Source organism: Colossoma macropomum, unplaced genomic scaffold, assembly GCF_904425465.1.
Source record: "Colossoma macropomum unplaced genomic scaffold, Colossoma_macropomum, whole genome shotgun sequence".
Classification (NCBI taxonomy): Eukaryota; Metazoa; Chordata; class Actinopteri; order Characiformes; family Serrasalmidae; genus Colossoma; species Colossoma macropomum.
Genome location: NW_023494792.1, coordinates 43,430,781 through 43,456,483, shown reverse-complemented (window position 1 = coordinate 43,456,483; position 25,703 = coordinate 43,430,781). Strand labels below are relative to the sequence as shown.

Here is a 25,703-nt window from a genome sequence, read left to right as displayed (position 1 = left end):
CACCGACTGTACGATTGTTACTATTACTAGTTAGTTAACATTATAGTTTGTATGTTGTTGGTAACAAAGTCTGTGTATGCCAACTCTGACTGAATGGAAATTGAGAGATGACTTGGTTCTTCCAGCCTCCCAGCCGGCACTTGGTCTTTCCTCGAGGGGGATATCCGCTCAGGCTGGGTCTCGTGCTCTCGTGGCTGTCATCGAGGCCTGGGGGATGGGTGCATCCATTTTTTAGCACTGTTAGCACTATCCATTCTGGTAGGTAGCATTCTGGCATCTGTTAAACTTCATCCATCAGACAGCCGGATAGTGAAGCATAATTCATCACTCCAAGAAATACCTTTCCATACCTTAACTAGCTCCAGAGTACAGCAGTGGCGTGCTTTACACCGCTGCAGCCAACGCTTGGCATTGCACATCGTGATCCCCCACTGAATCCTATTTCACGAAGATTCTGACGCACAGTTCTAGTGCTGGTGTTGCTTCTAGACACAGTCTGGAAGTCTGAAAGATGCAACAGAGGATAGGAAAGAATAGAAATAGAAAATAGAATTTTTTACATGCTATGTGCTTTAGCACTTGTTGGCACTGCTCTGTTCATCTACATGGTTTATCGCTTCATGGCTGAGTGGTTGTTTCTTCTAGATGCTGCCATCTCACAATAATAGCACTGACAGTTGACAGGGAAGATCTAGCAGGGCAGAAATTTCATGAACTGACTTGTGGAAAAGGTGACAGTGCCACGTTTAAAGTCACTGAGCTATTCAGTCCAACCCATTCTAGTGCCAGTGTGTGTGTGGAGATTTTATATTATTCTCCTGTTAGTAGTGGGTGGGCCGAAACACCTGAATTTAATAATTAGGACTCAACAAAAATAACATCAACTAAATATAATATCAGCATTTTCAGTACTTATTTTGATCACTCTTTTCCTTTATTAAAGCTTCCATTCTTTCAGGGACTTCAGTTGTTCGAAGAAATCTGCAGGGATATTTTTCCACACCTCCAAAGTTTAGCCTTAGAAGTTGGTTGCATTTTCCCAGTATGTTTTTGCAGTGGTCCCAAACACATTCAATGAGGTTGAGGTCTGGACTTTGTCACAGTTGGGATCTATTTCCTTCTCTCAGTAATGGCTTCTTAACAGCTACACATCCTTTCAGGCTCGTAACATTGAGTTTCTTCTCACAGTGGGAGGATGGACAGAAACACCTGCATTGCAAGGATGGAGCGTGATTGTCTCCTATCTCTCAAAGTACTACTTATCTGATGGTGGAAGCTTCTATTTTTTTTATTTTTATTTTTGAAACTTCTTTAAACTTCATCATGCAGGTGGATTATTTTATGTCTAATCTCTTCACAAATATCTCTGGCAAAAGAATAAGTTGTACTCAATGGCTATTTAGACTGGAAATGAAATAGATGAAGGGTGGTCTCTGACATTTTCACAGCACTGCACTGTTAGAAATAAAGGTTCTGTACAGGTGCATTTTTCTTTTATGTAAATGTACCTTTAAAGGTACAAAAGTGGTTTTAATGTCTAGTTGTGTACCTTAAATAAGTTTTTCCATGTGAAAAGAACATAGTTGTATCTTTTCATAAAACAGAGCAATAAAATTAAGCCTGGAGACGAGACGGGTTGTGTGGAGTCAATACAATTTAGAAAATATAATTTCAGTGGATTATGGTACAATTATGTTCCCTGACTAAAGGTACTGAGATGTACCCTTGAGGGTACCACCACAATGGCAAGAGAGGTACTGCCCCAGTGACAGTTTCGTATCTTTTTTTCTGCATAGCACGTGAGTAAAATGCAAACGATTTGGGCTTAAAACTGGTGCAAAAGGCTTAGTACATCCGGCCATCTATCTCTTACACAGGCTCATTTTCCCACTTAAACTCTCACACTGCAGGCATTGCCATTTTGCCTACTGAAGCTCCTGTAGGGATAAATAAATGTGTTTTACCTTGAACAGGGAAAAGGGAGATGGTAAGTATGGACTGTGGGATTACGCAACAGGAAATTTCTTTTAAGCGACATTGTTTCATTTTCCCTGGTGTTTTACCCCAGTAGTGCCTCTTTTCTGTCGAAGGAATGATTCATTTGCTTCCTTTTGCATGGTGCTTACTCTTTTTTTTTTTAGTGTTACCCACAGGATGCAGTTTAGTACATGCTCATCTGCTTGTTACTTCTGGCTCGCAGGTGCTGCCGTTCCCTAGTCTTGGTGGTGGAAAGGGAAGTAAAATGTTTGAGTGTTTCCCTGCTCTCTACCAGCGGTAGCTGTGACCAGGGGCAGAACTTGAGCCTGGATTAGGTGCAAGCTATGAAAATGGGATCCAGCAAGCAGTATCCAAATATCTAAGATATTCCATCAAGACTATTGTTGTGCCTTGTTGTGGCCTTCTTGTGTAGCAATCTTGCGATCTGTAAACCAGCAGGTGATTGTGAAGCTGGAGAGGACTTCAGGGTATGCAGTGCAAGGACAGCCACTCTTTGTCCCTCTTCCTTGAGGGGCAGTCTGGTAAGATGAAGGATGAGGTAGAACCTTAGCCACTTGCAACTATGACAAGAGCCTGCACTGGTCACCTCGGGTACACTCCTTTTCAGTGAGACTCAAACATTATTGTTGCCAATCAACTTTCAGTCGCACTCTAATAACATCTCTGCACGGTTCTTCAAGGTGAAGCTGGAATACTACAACAAAGCCTGGCTAAGGATGGAGTGCCTGGCAAAGGTGGCAAGTTTTGAGTGAACTAGGAGCTCTTAGTCAGAGCCTCACACTCCAGCAGCATAAAGTACATGTTCAGCAGTAGCTAGTTTTAGTGGTTCCTGCTTTGTGACTGAGTAGCCCTATTTAGGGACCACATTGCTCTCCCTAAAGAGGGGAGGGACATGCAAAAAGTAACCTAAACAGTGTCCACTCATATACTTTTGGATAGGTTACCTATGAGGTCATTGCTCTTCAACATTGAAAATCACATAAGAAAACGAATCTTCTTCTAGATGGCTATTCTGACAAGCCACAAAGAACAATTGTTATTGTAGCTATAGTCCTGAAGCACCATAGTATTGTTATCACTGCCTTGAGTAAAACTAGAAGTCTTTTACATAAGAAGGTCAAGCGTATGCATTCTTTTGGAGGGCAGCAAGGTGTTGCACTTGCAATAAGAAATGCTCCTTTGCCAGTTTTGTGGAAATACCAATAACTAGAAACAAAAGACTGCCCCATATCTCCCTTTCTGCCAAAGAACACATTTAACCCTCTAATCCATGATGTCCACATACATAAACAGTTTAATTAAGGCCAGTTTCTTGGCAAATTAGATGTTGGCAATTTCCAAATCATATGGTGACCAAGTCATGAGACTGATTTCCATAACGTCCCACCCTTTTCATAAATTCAGTTTTCAGTGCTGACACTTTCAATTCAAGATGGCTGACAGTAACAGGAATGAAAAAAGAGGTAGCACAGAGAAAAGCACTGACTAAAAGGCTGCTATTTCAGCATACGGCACATTTTATGTTGCTTTTTTTCCAAAATGTGAAACTTAGCAATTGAGCAAAGTGTTAATTTAATTCAGCAAAGTGCAAAGCTGCACAGGTTAACACAGGACCACCATGCATATTCAAGAGAAATGCCAAGAACAGCTCTAATATCTTTTCCTAGCATTTGTTCTTTTGTCAAAATTAAGCAAGATCTTCTGCAGGATATCGTTCTCTGGCTTCTCTGACAGAGATCTGTCTCCATTTTGCAGCCATTTCATGAAGGTATGATGGCACATGTTACTTTAGCCTGAACCACTCTGAATCCTTACTTGTCCTCGGCGGGGATGCTTGCACCTGTTCTCTTCAACATTTCTTCTCTTTTGCTAGATAGCTTGGTAACAAAAAACACATTGCGATTGAAGAAACATTGGAGTGACAGTGGATTTTAGATTAAACAGAAACCTGTTTAACAATTGTGGACTGCCACTGAACTTACATCTGTGCATGTGCAAGAAGAAGTGTATGTGTGACTGTGTCTGTACGTCTATATTTCTGCACGATCCAACATTTTCTTGGACTTCTCTTTGGCCAACAGGAGATCTGGCTGGAGCTAGTTCTGAGTATGTGTGTGTTGTGTGTGTGTGTGTGTGTGTGTGTATGAGTGTGTGTGTTTGGCAGGTCCCCTGGCTCCTTCTCTTTGTGCGACTGATTTGAGAGGAGTGTCTGGGGCATGTTCAAAAAGCTGGCCTCAGATCAGTGGCTGCGAGCCGTTCTCTAAGTACATACCTCCAGAGGACAAACCTACAATCAGCTAAACTCCCTTCCATATGCCCACTATAGGGATAGAGAGAGATGGAGAGAGAGAGAGAGAGAGAGTGGGAGGACGACAGAGCAGAGCCAGAGAGAAGCATTTAACACACTGATGATATATGTGAGGGCTGGTTAACAGTTCAAACAATTAATCGTGAGTAATCAAATTATTTTGTGTAGCTAATCGCAATTATTCATATTTGTCTAATTTGCTCAAATTTGATCCTAAAGAAAAATGTGTTTCATTCAAAAGCGGTGCCATTTGTTATGGCTGTATAAGTGGACAAAACCTTCATCAAAGCTTCATCAGAATGTATTTGGTTCAATGACGTGTCATGCATTTTTTTTGTGACCAAATCCATTAAATATTAAATAATTATTAAAAAAAATTGAAATTTAAATAATTTTGTATTTAATAATGTAATAAATTCATTATGTATTCTCATTAAGCAGGTTTAGTAAAAGAATACATATGTATATATATATACAGAAATGTCAGGTACCGTACAGCCATCTATGCAGATTAAATAAACTAATAAAGAGTAATTAGCCATATAAATTTTCAAACATAAGGTAGTTTGTAATGATTTCATGTTTCATATAAAATCTCTAAAATCATATCATGCTGCAAAATAGGGCAGCTTTAAAAATATGCCAAACTTTCCTTAAATTCTGATTTCTTAAAATGTCATGTGCCACAGCCAGGAACAAAGAAGTTTCAACCTTCCGTGCTTTTTTAATTTTTTTTTTTAATTATTTATTTTTATTGTTTTTTTTTTACCCAACTTTCCTAACAATTTGGTTCTGGCCGGTTCTACCCGCTAGCTTGATCTCCCTCTGTCACATGATGCTACCAAGCTGGAAGGATTAATGCTAGCATGCGCTTCCTCTGAGACATGTGAAGCACCACCACATCTTTCTAATCTGTTGCTAACATAACGTCATTGGACATTTCAGTACAGTTTGAGGAGAACACTAACTGCCAATTCTGTTATCAGCTAGCAGAAACTTTAAATTCTGTATTTGAACAGGAGGGCTACAGTCACAGATTCTGTTAAAGCATCATACAGTGCACAAGCAGCTGGGTTCAGCCTGCACTATACACTCTTAAAAAGGATGGTTCTTCAAGGGTCCTTTAGTAAAAGAAAAGGTTTTATATAGAACCATGAACACTCAAAGAACTGTTTGCATGGTTAAAGTGTTCTTTGCATAGTTAAATTGTTCTTCAGACTGATGGAGAAGGTGCTGTAGATGGTTCTATATAGAACCTTTTTGAAAATGGTTCTGTATAGCACTAAAAAGGTTCTGCTATCGTTATGATGTCTAGCCTGTAACAATAGAAGAACCATTTTAAAAAGAAAATATTTTAAAATACATTTTATAATAATATACATTTTATAAGTCAGTATTGAATGTAAAATAGCATTGATACAAAAGTGATTCTAATCTTCTGAACAGAAGTTTCAGGGCTCATTTTTTTATATTAGATTATTGCCACCTGTGCTTCACTGTGTCAGAAAGCGCTATTGATTCACACACACACACACACACACACACACACACACACACACACACACACACACACATATAAACACAAGTGTTAACTGGAGTTTGAAAGACAGTTAAATGAAACAGAGAAATGTGACTCCTGACAACCATCTAACACCTGGTAGACCAGCAAAAGACCACGATCAGACAAACAGTTCTTAAAGCTTTCATCTTTGAGAAAGAGGAGAAAATCAAGCTCCACTTTTGCTTCAAATCTGAAAAACTCCACAGGTGTTTCTGTCCATCCTTCCACTGTGACAAGACAACTCAACACTATGAGTCTGAAAGGATGTGTAGTGGAGAAGAAGCCATTACTGAGACAAGAAAATAAACAAAAAGAAGAAAATTTGTAAATCAATCAAAGAAGCTGCTGGTGTTCTCAGAAAAATGGACGGACCTCAGCATCAATACATGTGTTGAGGATTACTTGGAATGTGAGAAGCAGAAAATGCAACCAACTTCTAAGATCTGAACTTTGAAGATGTTGAAAAATATCCCTGCAGGTTTCTTTGAAAAGCTCAAAGCACGTCTCCTGAAAAGAAGGAAAGCTGTAATAAAGGCAAAGTGTGGACTCTAAATACACAAAAACTGTTACAGTGAGTTGTGGAGACTTCAGTATAATGTTCTGTTGTATGCATATTTTCTGCTTCCTCCCTGATGCTGAATAATAACTCACTTGTACTTTACAATTTTAATAAAGAAAAGGTGGTGTCTGACTTTTGCACAATAAACTTGTACTGAACCTCAGTTTGTTTATGTAATTAGATTATTTTTTTTGGTAGTAGCAGTTAAACACTCCTGAAATTGGCGAATGTGTAGCCCCCTCAGCTCCTCTTCCCATGTCCCTGCACACAGCCATCTCTCTCTCTCCCATATTTCTAGAGTATGAACGCAATGGAATCTTCAGTAGTGCATGTGCGTATGCATGTGTGTGTGTGTCCGTGTGTGTCAGGGGTGTAATTGCACCTTTCTGCACACTCCTGCTTCAAGGGCCATGCTGAAATGAGATGGTGTTTCTTTGTGTGTGTGTCAGCAAGTGTGTGTGTGTGTGCGTTGTCCATTATATCTCCCTTAGAGGTCATTGTTCCTGGTCATAAAGGCTCAGCTAATCTTCATAGGGATACAGAAAGAAAGGAGTAGCGGAGGGATCAAAACCCGTCTGATCTTCAGGAGATGGCACCCTCACACACGTCCACAAAGAATTAGGTGATCAGAAGAAGCATTTTGTAAACAAAGTCAGTCAGAGTGGTTTGATGTGAAATGCTTCATAGTAGAGAAACCAACAGACTGACATTACTTTACAGTGGTGGTGACAGGAACCTGGGGTCACCGTACCTACATCCCAAATGCAGCCACTTTCACTGAAACTAGCGAACGTACACTGTTAGAAATAAAGGTCCTCGTTTATTAAGGTACAAACATGTAAAAGTACCCTCAAAGGTACATCAGTCGTTTTAAGGTCCAATTGTGGATCTTAAATAGGTTTTTCCAGGTGAAAAGTACAGATTTGTACCTTTTCATAACCCAATGTTTTAAAACAGAACAATTAAATAAAAAGCCTGGAGACGAGACAGAGATTGTGGATTCAATACAACTTAGAAAATACACTTATAGTGGATTATAGTACAATTATGTTCCCTGACTAAAGGTACTGAGATGTACCTGTGAAATACATTTTAAGCAAAAACTATCATATTTTCATAAAACAATGTTTCAATCATCAGGCAGCATTTTCATAACCATTTCATGGAAAAAGCTTTGACTATTTAACTTTCAGAGGCATTTGGCTCCCCACCACTGTGAATACACTCTGAGTATGTAAGTTTCTTTACAACTGAGAATTTCTGAAAGAGTATGTGTACATGTTTTTTTCACTTTGGTCAAAGTAAAATAGATCAGCATAACGCTGCTGTTGTCAGTTTTTCAGTTTTTGACATAATTTGAAAATGCCTGTTGGTCTTTACATTGTCTGTGAATTTCATGAAAAATGGACCAAAAGAAATGGCTCAAAAGTCTGGTTCCATTTATGGTTGGATGCACTCCGATATTTTCTGTGTGAGTGTGTATACACATCGAGAACACAATTCACATCGCTATGTAACTGATTATTATTGATTTGTTTGATCAGAGGAACAATAAATGGCCACTGAAATGAGATGTATATTCTTACTTGTTTTTTGCTGAAAATGGTAGTTTAGGACACAAAATTTGAAACTGTTTTTTTATCTATATCATCAAAATAGAAGCAAGAACAGCACTGAGAATACAATATTGTTGAAAGAGAAGAATCCATTACAGTTCCCCTAAAGTCAAAATTTAAGCCATAAAAAATAAATGTTGAAAAATAGTTTGTTAAATCTATTTATGTATTACTTTTATGCCCAGGAAACTACTAAAAATGGCACAGGAGCATCCGTAAACCTGAACACTCAAACCTGACAGTAAGAATGCAAAGAGCTATTAATATGTATGATTATGCAAATGATAAACACCCCTTGCCTCCCTGTTTCCAACCCCTGCCTATACTATATTCCTGCAGAACAGGAGGCAGCAGTTTCAGGACCGCAGTTTCAGGACCACAATTCCAGGACCATATGTTTTTGCGACACTGCCCCCTAGCGAAGTGGATGACCAATGCTCCTTCCTATTATTTTATCTAACTTACAGTTTTAGAGGCTTATTCCATCCAAATACCACTTTCTCAGAATTAAACTTGTTTATTAAGAGTTGCATTTTGTGTAATTGTGTAAAAATAAAGATACAATCAATTGCACATATTGCTTTTACAGTCACTAAATCTCAGATATTTGAGACACAAGAAAGGCTTTGGTGCCATAATATTTATGTAATATATCAACAATAACAACCATCAAGATTCAACAAGTAAGATATAATCCCCCTCAATCTCACACACACACACACACACACACACACACACACACAAAAAAAAGCAAATGGGTTAAAAACTGGGATGGTTTCTCAACGACTCCTGCAAGAGAGAGAGATGCGTGAAAACCTAATGTTATTGACATTTAATGTTTTAATTTCAATACTCAAACCCCACTTTGTGAATTAGGTTACATGGTCTCCCTTTTTCTTCAATTGTTTTTCTATCACTCTGTTAAATTCTTCCACTTCACTGAAATAGTAAAAAGACAGAAATAACTTTTAATTTAAAGCATTGACCAATATTTTATGGCATTATGTAAAAAACAATTACATTCTCTACTACCTGTGGTGATAAACTGGAGCACAGAGGAAGAACTGCTCAGCCTGCTGCAAGGATAAATTCTTCAGCACAGCTAGGCCATATATGATGGCCTACCAAAGGAAAAAGGATCATTTTTTAACAATATTTTTTATATATACGGTTATACCAATACAGAATACAGAACAGCAAGTCTTTGGACATAGGTCATAGGTCTGTAAACACCTTTTGATATAATGACTATTAAGAATGAACACCACGTATAGTGGGGTAAACAGACAGTCAGGACAGTTTAATTAGTAAGATTATTTAAACTTAATTAAATGGTAGAACAGTAACTATTAAGTATTTACACTGAAGACAAAAAGCTACGCTGATTTAATGTAGTGGACAGACATATGTTATCGTCTTTTTTCTTTTATCGTCTTTTGTGTTCTAATTAATGTGCTGGGTAGAATTCATTATCATAACCATTACGGTAATAATTTGTATATGATACTTGGCTAGCTAGCCTTGCCAAAACGGTGCTACGGTCATTTTGAAGCAATCTATCATAAGCTAACAGATGCCTTGCCTATATAGTTTTTGCTAGTTAACATTAACTTTGTTGTCTAATTCAAAACACCAGAACGTTTTAACGTTAATTACATAAAACCTGATTCACGTTCTGTACTCACACTCCGACTGTCATCATCCATCTTTTCCATGTGTTAAATACGGTCCTTATATCCACTTCGCTAGGGAGCGGTGTCGCAAAAACATATGGTCCTGGAATTGCGGTCCTGAAACTGCGGTCCTGGAACTGCTACCTCCTATTCTGCAGTCAGACCCTAGTCACCCCTGCCCTTCCCTTCACCACCAGGAATGCTGTACTTTACACCTCTGGCGAATGGAGAATACAGCCTTCTGTGTTCGAACAGACTTAGCAGATGAGCACAACAGGAACAAATAAGCTCCCACTATAAAATTAATAATCAGAAAATAAACTTGCTACATCTTTTAATCACCTTTTAAATGTTAGCCGCCACCATAATAACCATTACTAAATGCTGGACAGTGCTCAGGAAAGCAGTGTCGAGCCAGTTATGATAGAGCTACCTTATTAGGCTAATAACTCAACACAGCACAACACAGAACAGGTTATATTTTGTTGTTTTGTCACATAAACACCAGTGACTCAATGTTACTTGCTACAGTTCGTGACTTTTTCCTTTAAATTTGAGGATATTGAATCTGTGTTGTGGTGTTGTGATTTAGTCTTCTTGCTAAGCTAACACTAGCCTCTGATGCTAGCAAGGACCATGTATGGACCAAGTTTAGCATAGCTAATTGCTTAAAACACTTTTAATTATTAAGCTTGTGTTGTTATTTATATATATGGATGCTATTGAGAAAGCCTGTGTATTCAATGGAAAATGTGAACTCTGTGCTATAGTAGCATTTACCAATTTACCAACACTTGACACACCGACCAATCTATATAATCATAATGAGCCATCCAAAAGGAGCTTAACTATTTCAATAAAAAGGATTTTCAGAAGTCAGAAATACCTGTTTTTTGCCTCAGCATTAAGAGGTTAATACAGTGGTGCTGAGTCTTGCTTCTGACATTGTTTGGATGCATTCAAGCAGACCACAAACACACAGCCAGTGCATTTTACTGTATGGTTGGCTAAGGTCAAGGGAAACATATGGTATCTTCTCCATAAGCCCCCAGCTCACCCACCAGCATCGGCCTGGGGCGTTATCCTCCTTCACTTCGCAGCTTCAGCCCTCAGCTCCTCAGCCCTGGAGCTCTACCCATCTGTGGTTCTTTCTGCCTAGGCATGGCTTCCAAAGAGACCCCCTGGCTTTACCAGGTGCCGTTCAATATGTTAGCCCTCTACAGCCACCCAGTGAGGGCAAAGGGAATATAGGCCGCCACATCCACACGTTCAGTTTTACATATGCTGGCCATCATCTAGGAATGCCTTGTCTTCTTTTACATTTAACTTTCACCTTTGATTTTAAAGAAAAAATAAGAAAGCAAAAAGAAGGAATTAAAAAAAATACCTGCCAAAGCATTGTTGACATTTTTGAAGAGCAATGTAGTAGAGTATATAATAGTCAACATAATGATCAAAGTTAAAAGTGAGTATCCAAGGCTTCTGTCTAAAAATTTGCCTTATCATCGGGAGATTGTGAGTTTGATCCATCAGTGAGCAGTCCAAGAGAGCATCACTGGTCTGTCTCTCTCTAAGTAGGTAGAATACCTCCCTCAAAGCACCGAGCTCAGGATGTCTCCTAGCTGAAGTAACAGAATTAGCAGTTAGTGTTCTCCTACAAGCATGTTGAGCAGTTTAATGATGTGGCATTAACAACAATTCGGAAAGATGTGAGATGCTTCACATGTTTCGCATTCAGCCTCCCATCTTGATAGCATTGTGTGATGGGGCATCTAGCTAATGGTTGGAAATTGGCAATGATGAAACTGGTGAGTAAAACTGGGTCAAAATTAAAGTAAAATGTTGAAACGTGAAATTTGAACCTGACCTGAGTCTGGAGCGTATTTGAGAAATGACGTCCGACAAATATGGACAAATATTTCAAGTTCTATCTTCTGTAACTGGACAAATTTTTAGGAGCATATAATTTTTGATTCTGAGGTTAGATTTCAGTTAGATTTTTTAAGTCTCACAAACCACAGATGCAGAAATTCATAAACATCACATAAATTAAAAACAAACAAACAAACAGTTGTTTAAATGTGAGTATATCTATACTATAAGCCCCACCCCTCCTGAACCACTTTACTCTAAGTGACGCCCCCAGTGCCTAGTGTAGATCTTTGATGACGATTTCCACGAAAGTCAGTGAGAGATGCTCAGAGAGCACAAGGGACGTAACAGCCATTCGATTTTCCATACATTGTTGTTTTTATAGAATTTTCATTACTGTATTGAGCTCATTTGCTTATTTAATGCTCATTTCAATTGCAAATATTTTAAAAAGCTTTACTAAACTTTTACTAAACTTTTTTTATGGGCAGCAGAGTTGCAGTGTTTTTATAGGAACAGTACATGAGTTCATTATGAAATTAAGACTTAAGAGGAAAAAACTGGCAGTGAGCCAATGAATTTAAAAACACAATTTGCACTTAAAAGAACATTTTTTCCTCATTTTTGCAGACCGAGTCTGAATTCTTCTGTTTTTTGGAAGAGAATGTGGGGGACAGAAAAAGGGGAAGAAAAAAGCCACAACAATATTTTGAGGAAAAACATCCCTTGTGCTTTCTGACATCTTTTTATTTCCCTCTCAGAATTTTCAATCTCATTTAGTTGCGTCAGAACCTTTTCCTTTCACTCCTCTCTCTCTCTCTCTGTCTCTTTCACTCTCTTTTTTCTCTCCCACGTCTAAAAATGTATCTGTGTGAGGGTGTTGATTAGGAAGGTAAAAATACAACATGTAGGATTTTATGCTAATTAGCCTTTAAACCTCGCTCACGTCAGTGAGAGTTCGTAATTAGCATGTTTGGAGGGAAGTGGCGAAATGTGCGAATGAGGAGATTGGCTGAGGCGTGCGGAATCAGCGGTGTGAAAAAAAAATCGAGACACATCGACTCCCACCTACACCTGCTCGACTCACAGAGAACAGAGAGAGAGAGAGAGGGGGAGAGAGAGAGAGAGAGAGAGAGAGAGAGAGAGAGAGAGAGAGAAAGAAGGGAGGGAGAGTAAGAGCCAGAGAAAGAGAGAGAGAGCGAGAAAGAGCAAGGAATAGAGAAAGGGTGAGTCTGAGAGAAAGAGACAGAGCAAAAGAGAGTGGAAGAGAAAAAGAAAAACAGAGAGAGAGAAAGTGAAAAAAGAAAATAACGGAGAGAGAGAAAGAGTCACAGCAAGAATGAGGTAGAGAGAAAGCAAGACAGACAGAGAGCAAGAGGGAGGGAGGGAGATGGAGAGAGAATGTCGTAAAAATAAAAACAAGAACAAAAAAGCGTGAGAGAGATCAGGAAAAAGAGAAAAAGAGTGAGTGGAGGTGAAAGAAAAAAAGATGATGGTGAGAGAAAATATAGAAAGATAGCAGATGAGAAAGAGAGAGAGAGTAGAGAAGAAAAAAGATAGATAGATAGATAGATAGATAGATAGATAGATAGATAGATAGATAGATAGGGAATGAGGGTTAAAGAGAACTAGAGAAAAAGAGAAAGAAAGAGTGGGTGGGTAAGAGTGAGAGAGAGAGACAGAGAGAGAGAGAAAGGGTGAGAGAAATGTTACAGAGAGACAGGAAAAAGGCAGAAGGAATGGTGGGGAAAGGGAAGGGAGAGAGAGAAAGAGAGAGAAAGAGAGAGGGTGAGAAAGAAAAAGTAAGAGCGGGAGAGAGAGAAAAGAGAGACCTAGGGAAGAAGAGATCAGGCTGTGCTCTGCGGGGGGGGGGCTGTCTGTTCCGTTAGCTTTTCTACCTCCGTTCTTCCAGCACTCTTTCTATGTTTCTCTTGTGTTTCATCAGGAAAAGAAAGGCTGAAAGAAATGGGGGGTGTTTCCAGAACGAAGCGTTTGTTTCTGCCGTCTTGTACTTCATGTACTTTCCTCAGCCTACACTCCGCTGAATGAACAGAAACAACTTAATGTTAATTTTCAATGGAGGATCTCAGAGAAAGCAGAAGCCCCTTACTTTTACTCTTTGTCATTTAAAATAACACTTCAAACGTCGTTATACAACTAGGTTTCACTCTTAAGCAGTGAAGTCACATTAGAATAGAGAATGGATATAGAACAGAGATACAGAGAATACATAGAGATATAGAATATATATAGACTATAGAACAAAAATTTGTTCTTGATTCTTGAGTCTTATTTTAGGCTAAATTTCATCATAATATACCACATAAACTTTCTTTTCCAGCCTTTCTCCATCCTCAAGAACCCTCTTTGCATCCAGTGCAGTCAGGCAAGGGTGCAACTGTGTATGCCTGGTGGTAACATTCATGTTTATAATGTCAGTAGCTGCTACCTAACTAGCTAATGTTATATTGCACATGACAATTCTTAAAAATAGCAATCAACACATCATCATACCATTGTAGTTTATGTTGTACTGCTCTTAGTAGTCATGTAATAGGGAGAGGGGGCACAAGCTAACCCATTTTGGTTTTTGATAAATATTTTTAATAATGGTTAGCTACCATTAGTGAAAAATGTAGCAAAAAGTGACATGAGTGCAAATATACAAATATATGCATCAAAATATATGTAATATATGATTTCTGCATTAATGCATTTTGTGTTTTCATTCATTGTTTATATTTAGGTCTATATTGGGTGGACAAAATCACTCATTTTAACATTGGCAGCCCCTGAAGCTTAGATTAAATGGCATGTTTCCAAAACAAAACAGGATATGATAGAGTGATGTCAGCTGTCACAACTTATCTAGAGCGTTTGCTTAACATCAACGTGAATTTGTGGCTCATTTCTGAATGAAATATAGTACCAGGGAGTATCTCTGAATAAGCTTGAGGTTTTCCCTCTATCGTAGGTGAGGGTGGTGGGAGGGGAAGATGAAACATGCTATTAGGTGAAACAATACTGTAACGTTCACCGCTGTGAAAGTGCAGCGTATGTGCAGGTCATTGTGCTTTATCAGAGCGCTGCTGTTGGCCACAGCCACTCCGTACACAAACTCAACTTTACTCTAACAGCGCTCAAAGCCTAAACTACATCCTGATCTGTCAGCCAACAGCCCCAGACTGACTCAGTTCTTCCTGTCTCCATGTATAAACACACAGCGAGCAAGCTAGCCCCGCCTTCACAATAAGAGTCTTTGCAGAAGAACGCAGCAAATAAATGCTGTATAACAGTTACCCCAAAACTAATAGGAAGAACATTTCTCTAACATGCTACAATATTATCGTCAACTATCCAATGGCATATCATTTAATTTACTATCCAAAACAACCAGTGAACCTACACGGGTCTTTTAAAGTTTTATTTGTAATGTTGATAATAGTAAAATAGGGGTAAATCATTCTTATTTTTTCAGATGTTTTCTTTGGGTAATAATTTGCCCAAATGTATATCTCTGCCATGATTTTATGCCATGACATTTTACGCATTCATGCTAGCAACTAGCCACAGAGCGACCAGTCATTCCCTAAGGGAGTAGACAATTTATGGCCACAATTTAGTGACAAGCAGCAAGCGAAACAGCAACAGAGCATCAAGTAACAAGTCGAGCTGAAATTTTCTCAACTTTTATGCAAATGAAATCACAATGATTGGCTCAAACAAATTCCTCAGCCTAATCATAGACACGGGGGTCTAAGGTCCACGGCCTCTGCTGTCTGAACTTTTTGTTCCTACTAGCAATGTTGTTCCTATTTCCAATAGCATCAATCAAATTCTGAAAAAGAAACTTGTAGACTTATGGCCACTGTTCATATGTAAAACGGCAATACTTATATGGCACACATTTTTACATTTACTTCTCAGAAACTGGAGTGTACACACACACACACACACACACACACACGGCAACAAGAGCAATGTCAAACACACCACCGCTAGAGACAAACTTGAAGTGACATTAGCAATTCCTAATGTGAAAGTAGTCAGGCATGAGGCAGTGCATTCATCACCATTTCATGTAAGAACTTTGCATAAGGGAGCTTTTAGAGGTATTAAACTCGGTGTGGTTCCACTGTGAACACCACCACTGTAAACTAGTCTGATTCTGTTTCTCTATAATAGAGCCTTTCAGATCAAACCACTCAGAATGAAAACCATAACCCCTTAAAATCTCAGGCCTATTACATACTAAAGCTTATTATTCAGTAACTGCATGGGCTTCATTGCAAACCGGTTGAGGTATTCTTAGGTTATAGAAGTGTATAATAAAACTTTGGGCACACCGGTGGACCCTGGCCATGCAGACAATTTGAGTTCCTTTTTAATGTTATTTCACATTGTCATGAAGCGAAGTTACAGCAATTGCCACAATCAACACCGCCCTTGGTGTAGATTACACCCCATGTCTCCATGTCCACTTTGTCTGTCCTGGGCTTTTCTCAATCTTCTTTTCTCCTTCCCCCCATTCTCCTGTAGTCGTGTATCTCTCGGAGAGTTGTAGCCGTGGTGCCTCAGAGAGTTGTGGTGAGGGCGTTCAACGACTACAGAGACTCTCTGAGGCTCCTCAGTAATTTTGTCCTTCTTTCTTCCTCTCGTTTTTTCCCCTGTCCGCAGTGCTCTGCGGGGCCCCGGCGGGACCGGATGCACCGTATTTCAGTGAGCAGGATCGGCGCTCCCTGTAGGCCTTCAGTGACGGGTGCAAATTAATGTGGGAGTGACTCCAGCACTGACAGACCCAGAGAGAGATGGAGACAGCGAGAGAGGGAGGGGGGATAGTCTGAGTAAATGGGTTTATTTGCAGGATCCAGTAAAAAAAAAGGACTGAAAAGTAGAGATTTTCATGCTCATAGTATTATTCACAGTACTGTTATTTCAGTTTAACATTTAACCCATAGATGTCAAGAGTTATCACTTTCATTTGCTATTATATTTAAATGTAGAAATGTAGTTACATATTTAATTACATAGTGACTTAAGCAATGAATTACATTTACATTCAATTTGCAAGTTTGAGTCTCCATTGAGCTCCCGCTTGATGTTGACCAGAACCTAGTGCAGTCCACCAGAGGAAGCATCCATTCTCTGGCCACTTTATAAGAAACACCTCCCTTGTATCTTCACCTTGCTAGTGTACAATTAGAGACTGTAGCCCATTTGTGATGCACAGTTTGTGTTTGCCACCTTCAGTCTTTTCATCAGAGCTGCTCTTGGATGGATAATTTTGGGAGGTGGACCACTTTCAACCAAGCAGTGACACTGATGTGTGTAACAAACCCAGCAACACCAGTAAACAACAGCTGTCCTGTGGTGAGAAACTGACCAATGATGAATGGAGTAGAGGGGGCTGAACTGTTCAGCAACAGATGGACTGCAGTGTGTAATGGGATTCCTGTGTAGTGGACCTACAGGGTAGCTCAGAAAGTGTCCAGTGAGTGAAGTACAAGGTGGGTATTTATAAAAAAGTGGCCAGTGAGTGAAGTATAAGGTTAGTGTTTTCTAATAAAGTGGCCAGTGAGGTAAATACAAGGTAGGTGCTTCTAATAAAGTGGCCAGTGAGTTAAATACAAGTTAGGTGTTTCTAATAAAGTGGCCAGTGAGTTAAATACAAGGTAGGTGTTTCTAATAAAGTGACCAGTGAGTGAAGTATAAGGTAGTTGTTTCTAATAAAGTGGCCAGTGAGTGAAGTACAAGTTAGGTGTTTCTAATAAAGTGGCCAGTGAGTGGAAGTACAAGGTAGGTGTTTCTAATAAAGTGGCCAGTGAGTGAAGTATAAGGTAGGTGTTTCTAATAAAGTGGTCAGTGAGTTAAATACAAGGTAGGTATTTCTAATAAAGTGGCCAGTGAGTGAAGTATAAGGTAGTTGTTTCTAATAAAGTGGCCAGTGAGTGAAGTACAAGTTAGGTGTTTCTAATAAAGTGGTCAGTGAGTGGAAGTACAAGGTAGGTGTTTCTAATAAAGTGGCCAGTGAGGTAAATACAAGGTAGGTGTTTCTAATAAAGTGGCCAGTGAGTGAAGTACAAGATAGTTGTTTCTAATAAAGTGGCCAGTGAGTGAAGTACAAGGTAGGTGTTTCTAATAAAGTGGCCATTGAGTCAAATACAAGGTAGGTGTTTCTAATAAAGTGGCCAGGGAGTGAAGTATAAGGTAGTTGTTTCTAATAAAGTGGCCAGTGAGTGCAGTACAAAGTTGGTAGGGATTCCTATTAAAACGGATCGTGAGTGTATATCATCTAACTTATATACTGAAAATAGTTTTGCAGTGACTCACTGTCCTTATGCCAACTCTCTCTGATTCTTACTATTTATATCTGAACCCCATTTGAGTAAGATTCCTTTGGATGCTTCCTTACCTGAACACCCTCGGTGACAGTTGTCAACACGCAAAGGTGCTGTATCTCATCTTCCTCACAGATTTATCTCAGCAGAAGCCTGCCGTTTGCTGCAGTTTTTCACCAGCATCCCAGATGGAGTCAGGGTGTGTGACGGCACCTTTTTCTCTTTCTACAAAATCCACCACTGCCGACGCCAACAGATTCATTTCAGAATCATTGGAAGAGCCTACAAAGCCCTGTTTAAACCTGCCAAATCAATCTGCCTGCACATCTTTACTGCCATTTATACCAGTTGCAAATGTCTCGGGAGTGGCCCTATCAATAGCTGTAATGTGTGTTATCTTGTCTTCACGTCTCCCACCCTGCAATCTCCAAAGGATGGCTCTCTACTGCAACTCGCTGACACATAACGGACAATCCTTATTGGCTTGACATAATTTTATGTATTATTTTGTCATCGATATAATCATTTTGATCGCTGAAAATTATCAATCACTAATGAACGCATGTGTTATAACCTATTGACTGTTTCTGTTTGTGAGATAATATTTGCCATGTTTCAGGGAGCAAGGATAAAGAACAGTGGACAATGGACTATAATTTTTCACTTATGGGTCTGCGACTATTAGAGTTAGACCTTCAGATTGGGCCATAAATATCAAAACTAATAAAAAAAAATGGTAATAGTATGTTAGCACTGAGCTAATGGCGATTCACATGAACATTTTTGGCTGTTCTAGAATAAAGACAGACATTTGAAGCTTGTAAAAGGCATTTCATAAGTTTTATTTGAAGGTTGGAACAGATATTAACATATATTTCACCTCAAAGCAGTTTTTAGTGGCTCTTTCAATAAAGAGTTCTTGCATAGAGCTGCCACTGCTGTTTTCGATTTCTAACATCTGACTGGAACACATTGGGCAGTGATGAACACTATGTGGACAAAAGTATTGGGACACCCCTCCTCATTATTGAGTTCAGGTGTTTTAGCCACACCCATTGCTAACAGGTCTATAAAATTAAGCACATAGCCTTGCAGTCTCGATAGACAAACACTACACAGTAACCAATTGCGTTAATTTTTACAGTACGATCTTACAGTAAACCACTGTTTACGATTTTGCGTTGTAATACTGTAAAACGCAATGCATCCTGGGCAACCTTTTGACTACAACTGTCAACTGTATATTTAGCAGTAAAATATGAGCAAAAAACAGGCGGTTAGATTTTCCACCGGAAAGAAGAAGAATTCCAGTAATTCACTGCTGTGCTGTGGGACCACGGGACAACCCAAGCAGCCGAAACAATAAGTATTTGTAAGTATAAAAATATGCCTTTGTTTTCGAAATGCATGTAATGTTAACTAGCCTGCCTAAATTGGCGAAAATACTGTAACTGTATGTAACTTAATGTAAGCGTTAGTGCTTCCTATAAAGCTAGCTAGCGAACTTGGCTTGGCTGTGTTCATTTAGGCAGGCAAATTGGGACGCGTCTGTGCTAGAAATCTTCATACAAAGATGGTAATGTAAAAAAACGGATTATAGCTCATGCACTTTAACATTTTTGTGTATGTTTCGTGAAATGACGTTTATCAGCTGAAATCGGTATCGGTTCAGAACGCTAGCGTTAGCTAACGCAGCTAGCGAGCTAGCTAGTTAGCTAGCGCTACTTGGTGTTGCAGCCACAGACCTGGCTGTGTTAATTAGCTAGCTAGCCACCGATCTAAATCCAGCGTTCAACGTTACATTAAAATTTGAGTTTGATCACTACTAAATACGAACGGTTGTTGAAAACCATTGTCACGCCTGTTGGTTAGTTATATTTCGTGGTTGGTATAACTGTGTGCCCTGCAGTTAGCTAAATGGCTAGCTACTAGTTAGTGGACCTGAGAGCCTAGCTAGCTACTAGCGATTGTCGACCCTAACCGTTGCTTTTACGTTGTAACGTTAAGGTTTTCGGATCATTCAAACAAAAAATGAATTCCCTTGCGTCTTTCTTTAACTTAGAAAGCCATCGTTGTGGGAAACGTTGTGTTTGAGACTGAGAAAATATAGTTAGCTAGCTGACTATTAGGAATGTTCTAATTTCAAGCTAGCATTAGTTTAGTTAGAGTAATATGATTTAATCGTTTAAAAACGTTTAGAGCCAGTGCAGTAAATCATTAATTTGGCGATAACTACCTGTTAATTAAGAACACAGACCATTTTTTTGTGCAGGATTATTTTCAGGAGGAATTTATGATTTTTTTTTTCTACAGCTTAGTTAGGTAGGTTAGTTAACCAGCATCACTGTGATGAGCTAGTTTGTTTTGTTGAGGTTTTAAGATTCAGTTTAGGTTTGAACTTGAAATCAATGATATGTACATTTGCAAGTTGTGTAACAGTGAGTGTAATACTCTTCTAGCCTTCACCCAGCACATGAAGTTACATAGAAATGCACCAAACCAAACATTTACTTGTGGTATCCCAGATTGTTCACGTTCATTTAGAAAATGTACTGCTTTTAAATCTCATTTGTGTAGGGATCACAAGGAATATCAAAGATCTAGCAGACATTCCCAGTTTCAATTAACAGATTCAAAATTAATTTGTCATACAGAAGGTTGTCATTTTGAATGTGGATATTTGAAAGATGTAATTTCTCACTTGAAGGGCCATTTACAACAGGGCCGAAAAACTGTTTGTCCTTTCAGAGGATGTGTGAAAACATTTACTGTAAAATCCACATTTGCTTCTCATGTATCTAGAGCACACAAAACAGCTCAGTTGAACATCTTCAGGAACAACTGCTGGTAAACCCAAGTGAAACTGTTAGGCCTACTCAGAGTCTTGATACATCTTTCAGTGATGATGAACCCGAGCACTGTGAATCAGATGTTTCCCCTGTTATGTTTAATGTGGATAAAGCTCTCTTCTTTAAGAACCTGACACTATTTTATCTGAAGCTTCAAGCAAAGTTGTTGTTACCTGCATCAGTAATTCAGACAGTTATTTAAAGAAATCCATGACCTTGGACAGTCTCATGTATTTGCAAAATTAACGGAGAAATTGACATTACTTGGAACCGATGACACTACCATAAAAAATGTAATCAAGGAAGAAGATCTTCTTAAGACTGGAAATAGGCTTTTACGATTAGATCAGTGCCAGAAGACAATGTTCAAAAACAGCTTCAACTATGTTGAACCAATGCCATTATATTTAGGCTTAAATGAATCTGGAAAAGAGTGTTTTGCCCAATATATCCCTTTAAAAGAAACCCTTACTTCCCTATTTGAGTCTAAATAAGTCTGGAAACAGTATGAAAATGTGCATTCTCATGTAACAAACCCTGATATTCTCCAAGATATTTGGGATGGAGAGGTTGTATTGCAGAATGAACTGTTTCAGACCAAAGTGTCATCTTTAGCCCTGATACTCTACCAAGACTCATTTGAGGTGGTAATTGGGTTCAGGAAAAAGAAGCACAAAGTACTTGCTGTTTATTTAACTCTAGGTGATATCCCACCACATTACAGATCGAATACTGATCATATGCAACTTGTGCTTTTGTGCAAGGAACAAGATTTTAAACATTTTGGACAAGAAGCAGTTTTTAGGCAGTTGATGATAGATCTTAAAGAGCTGGAGGATAGTGGGATTGTCCTGAAGGATGGCCGTGTTTTGAGGGGTGGTTTGTGTGCCATAGCTGGGGATAATCTAGGCTCTCACAATATGGGAGGCTTTATGGAAAATTTTAGTAGTGTATATTTAGTAGTGTATATTTAGTGTATATATTTTTTAGGAGTGTATATTTTTGCCGATTTTGTGACATTGACCGAGAAACGTTTGTCACATCCATTGTCAACTGGTACAACAAGAACTGTCCAGTCCTGTCAACAGAATCTACAGGATAGAGAAGTGAATGACAAGGACAGTGCATTTGGCATCAAATTTGATTCAGTTTTCAACCAGCTTAGATATTTTCATGTGTGTCAGCCTGGTTTACCTCCATGTCTGGGTCATGATCTCTTTGTGGGTGTTGTATCATTTGACTTAGCTCTGTATATTAATCATTTAGTAACTCAGGAAAAGCGTTTTACGTATGCAGAGTTAAACCAATGCATCAGTCAGTTTAAATATCTTGGTGCTGATGCTAACAACAAACCTCCTGAAATTAGCCCAGGCAGTGAAAAGTTGTCTGGACATGCTGTGCAAAATTGGTGTCTTTTGAGAGTACTACCTCTCTTAATTGGGGACAGAATTGAAAATCCAGAAGATTTTCGACAAATAGTGGGTTACATATGTGCACCTGTTATTACTCCAGATCAGGTGGCATATTTGAAAGTTCTCATTGATGAATATATTGATTTCAGAGCTCACACCTTTCCAGAGCATCCCCTTAAGCCAAAACACCACTATCTGTGTCACTACCCTGCACTCATCATTAAGTTTGGGCCTCTTATATGTTTGTAGACATTAAGATTCGAAAGCAAGCATACTTATTTTAAACAGTGTGCTCGAAAATTGCACAATTTTAAAAACCTATGTGCAACCCTAGCAGAAAGGCATCGACTCCTCCAGGCATACTTGGGTGCTGGCAGTATATTTCATCCTGTGATTCAGATTGACAAGGGAACTGAATTTTATTCCAGTGACTTCAATTATGATATTAAAAAGGCAGTTTCTCCATTTGATTTTGTGTCCAGCAATACAATTGCTGTTAAATGACATAATTATGAAAGGTACAAAGTACAAAAGGGGGATGTATGTAGTCATTGGAAGGGTTGAGGATGGATTGCTAGTAGGAGAAATCAGGCTGATCTTGGTGCATCTTGATTCTCAAGTGTATTTTGTTGTAGAGAGACGGCAGGCAGTTCAGCTGGTTGATCTGGGTGTCTATTCACTGGAAGTAGCAGCACAGACCTCTACTTTAATTTGCATGAAGCAAGAAGATCTTCTTGATTATTACCCATTACTAGAGTACAAGGTATATGATTTATCAATAATAATTCTCCGTCACTCATTCCCTTCTTTGTAGAATCATGTCTTTGACTGCAGAGAAGATAAGAAAGGCAATCTTGGCTTGCCAAAACAAACCCTTTCATCCCTACTGGAGAAACTGGCGAGCAAACTGGCGAGTGGAAAGCGAGTCAGATTTGAAGCTGATTAAAGAGGAGGATCTACTGGAACTCCTAAGACCTATTCAGTGTCGCAAACAACTACAAGCTTGGAGCACTGAGGGTAATGTACCTAATTGTTTAAGTGATTAAAAGTTTGGTCAGAAAAGATGCCTTTCGATTTTTTTGGTATAAGTTAATTAACTTTAAAATTAAATGTTTGTATGTAATTTTATTAATGTAGAACACTGTTACTATAGTTGCTTGTATATTTGAAACAACTTGTCACTAATATTTCTGCATTGTTGTAATGTGTTCAGCAGAGATAACGTGTCAAAGATCTGCAGTCAGAGACCAGCAGTTCATCACCTGTAGACGTATGAAGTAGTCCATCTTTTTGGAATACCTCCTCCACTTTTAGCACGCCAAGTCCAGCCAGCACAAACAGCAGGTCCAGCACAGTAGACCTCAATACTTGGCCTGACAGCTTCAAGGTACCATGGAGCAAGATGCCACATGGAATAAAAAACGAGAGAGCAGCGCCCTTCTCCTAGAGATCGTCGGGAGATGGTTCGAATCGTCGTAGATGAAATGCGTCTTCACGACCTTAATCCAAAAAGATCAGATTGTCTTACTATTGCCAAGATGATTGTAAAGCAGTATCCAAAAAGCTTTGCAGACATTCTGAAAGATGGCACCAGAATTTGGAGTGGTTATGCCTCTCTTGTAAACCAGCTGAAAACTCGTGTTGAACACCTCAACCGTGACAGCATGGTAGCAAGACACAGAAGGGTCAAAGTCGTCTCCAGTTCATCTGCTAAAAACAGTGCAAGAGGGCCGTCAGACCAGTATGGGTGCGTCAGATGGCAACCTGATTGTCCTCAAGGGGAAACTGAAGCCAGTCTAGAAGAGAAGCTAAATGAAATGAAAGAGCTTTATGCTCGTGAGGGTCCAGCAGGAGCAGACAGTGGGCACCTCACGCAGCTCATGGAGGCAACCTACTGCCTGCAGCGTAAATCCATCAATGCAAGCCCAGCACCATCAATAGTGGAGCTGAGAAGGGGCTGGCCTTATCTCTTCACACCAAAGGAACTTTACAATCACTTACAGCTACTTACAGACATTTGTATGGATGAAGCAATTGAGGACAGAGGAAAGATGATTGTGCAGTTTTTCCAGCAAAAGCCAACAAATGGAGAAGTTAGCAAATCTTGTCAAGGTTTGATGCCATTGGATCGACCATGCTGGGCCTATGTGTTGTTCTCCTGCTAATGGCACACTTCAAAGAGAAGTCTGATGCACTGATTTTACAAGTTGATGTAAGTGTTCATTTGATTTGCAATTATGTTAGGGTATAATATAAATAATAATCTCTATTTACAATGTTAGTTCTGAGACCTGTGGTGTTATTTATTTCAGAGTGAATCTCAAATTGTGTCAGTAATGTTAGTCTGTATGTATCCTGTGTTTCAGGCCACAGCTACTCCAACAGATGTGGAGAGATCGGTTTCTTTACCAGATTTATCCAAAGGTAAATAATTGTGCTATAGTTGAAAATACACCACCCAGCTGCTTCATTAAGTACATCTCTCTGTACTCTACAGTGTCTGCACTCTTTTTTTCCATTTAATCAGCTCCACTTACTATATAGAAGTACTGTGTAGTCCTACAATTACAGTTTCTCTGCATACTTTGTTACCCTGTTCTTCAGTAGTCAGGACCCCCGCAGAGCAGGTATTATTTGGGTGGTGGATCATTCTCAGCACTGCAGTGACACTCATGTGGTGGTGACGTGTCAGTGTGTGTTGCGCTGGTGTGAGTGGATCAGACACTGCAGTGCTGTCCTCTCTATTAGACACTCCTACATTGTCGGTCCACATTGTAGATGTAAAGTCAGAGACGACAGCTCATTTGCTGCTGCACAGTTTATGTTGGTCATCCACTAGTCCTTCATCAGTGGTCACAGGATGCTGCCCACAGGATGCTGTTGGCTGGATGTTTTTGGTTAATAAAGGGGGCTAATAAAGAATGCAGAGAGTCTGTAATTGTAGCTGTAAACTACAAAGTGCTTCTATATAGATAGTGGAGCGGATAAATTGACAGTGTGTGTAGATACAAGTAGGCGTATTTAATGAAATGGCTGGTCGGTGTAGAATGAATAAAATGGGGATTACAGGTCTCAGTATTCACAGCGTGCCTGGATGATAGGGTGATGTAATAAGATATGGTCGATGATGGACAAGTAACCCGATGACGATGCTTTAAAGCTGATAATACCCATGACAGAGAGCTACAGAGGACTTGTATGGACTGTGTTGCTAGCTTTATATGTCCCATAGCTCTCTCCCATCTGTTTCCTTTACGTTAAGTTTGAGGGCATGGAACTGAAAAAGAATTGGTGACGTGCTTTGGTTGCGACGAGCTTAAGCTTACTTTAGTGTGACTCACTGCAGTAAAACAGCTCAGGTAAAGTGGCTGGGTTTTACCCTAGACCGGCTAGCACCAGCACTGGAACGTTTAGAAGTGAAGAAAGTTCCTCTGATCGCCATCTACAGCCACATCTACAGGAAAGAGTACCAAAAAAAGGTAACAAATAATATTAAATAATATGTACACAATGTTTT

At 39.3% G+C, this 25,703-nt stretch overlaps 1 pseudogene; it reads left to right on the top strand.

Moving 5' to 3' along the window:
• Positions 1–107: 107 nt before the first annotated feature.
• Positions 108–25,341, top strand: LOC118811196 (annotated as a pseudogene).
• The last annotated feature ends 362 nt before the right edge of the window (positions 25,342–25,703 follow it).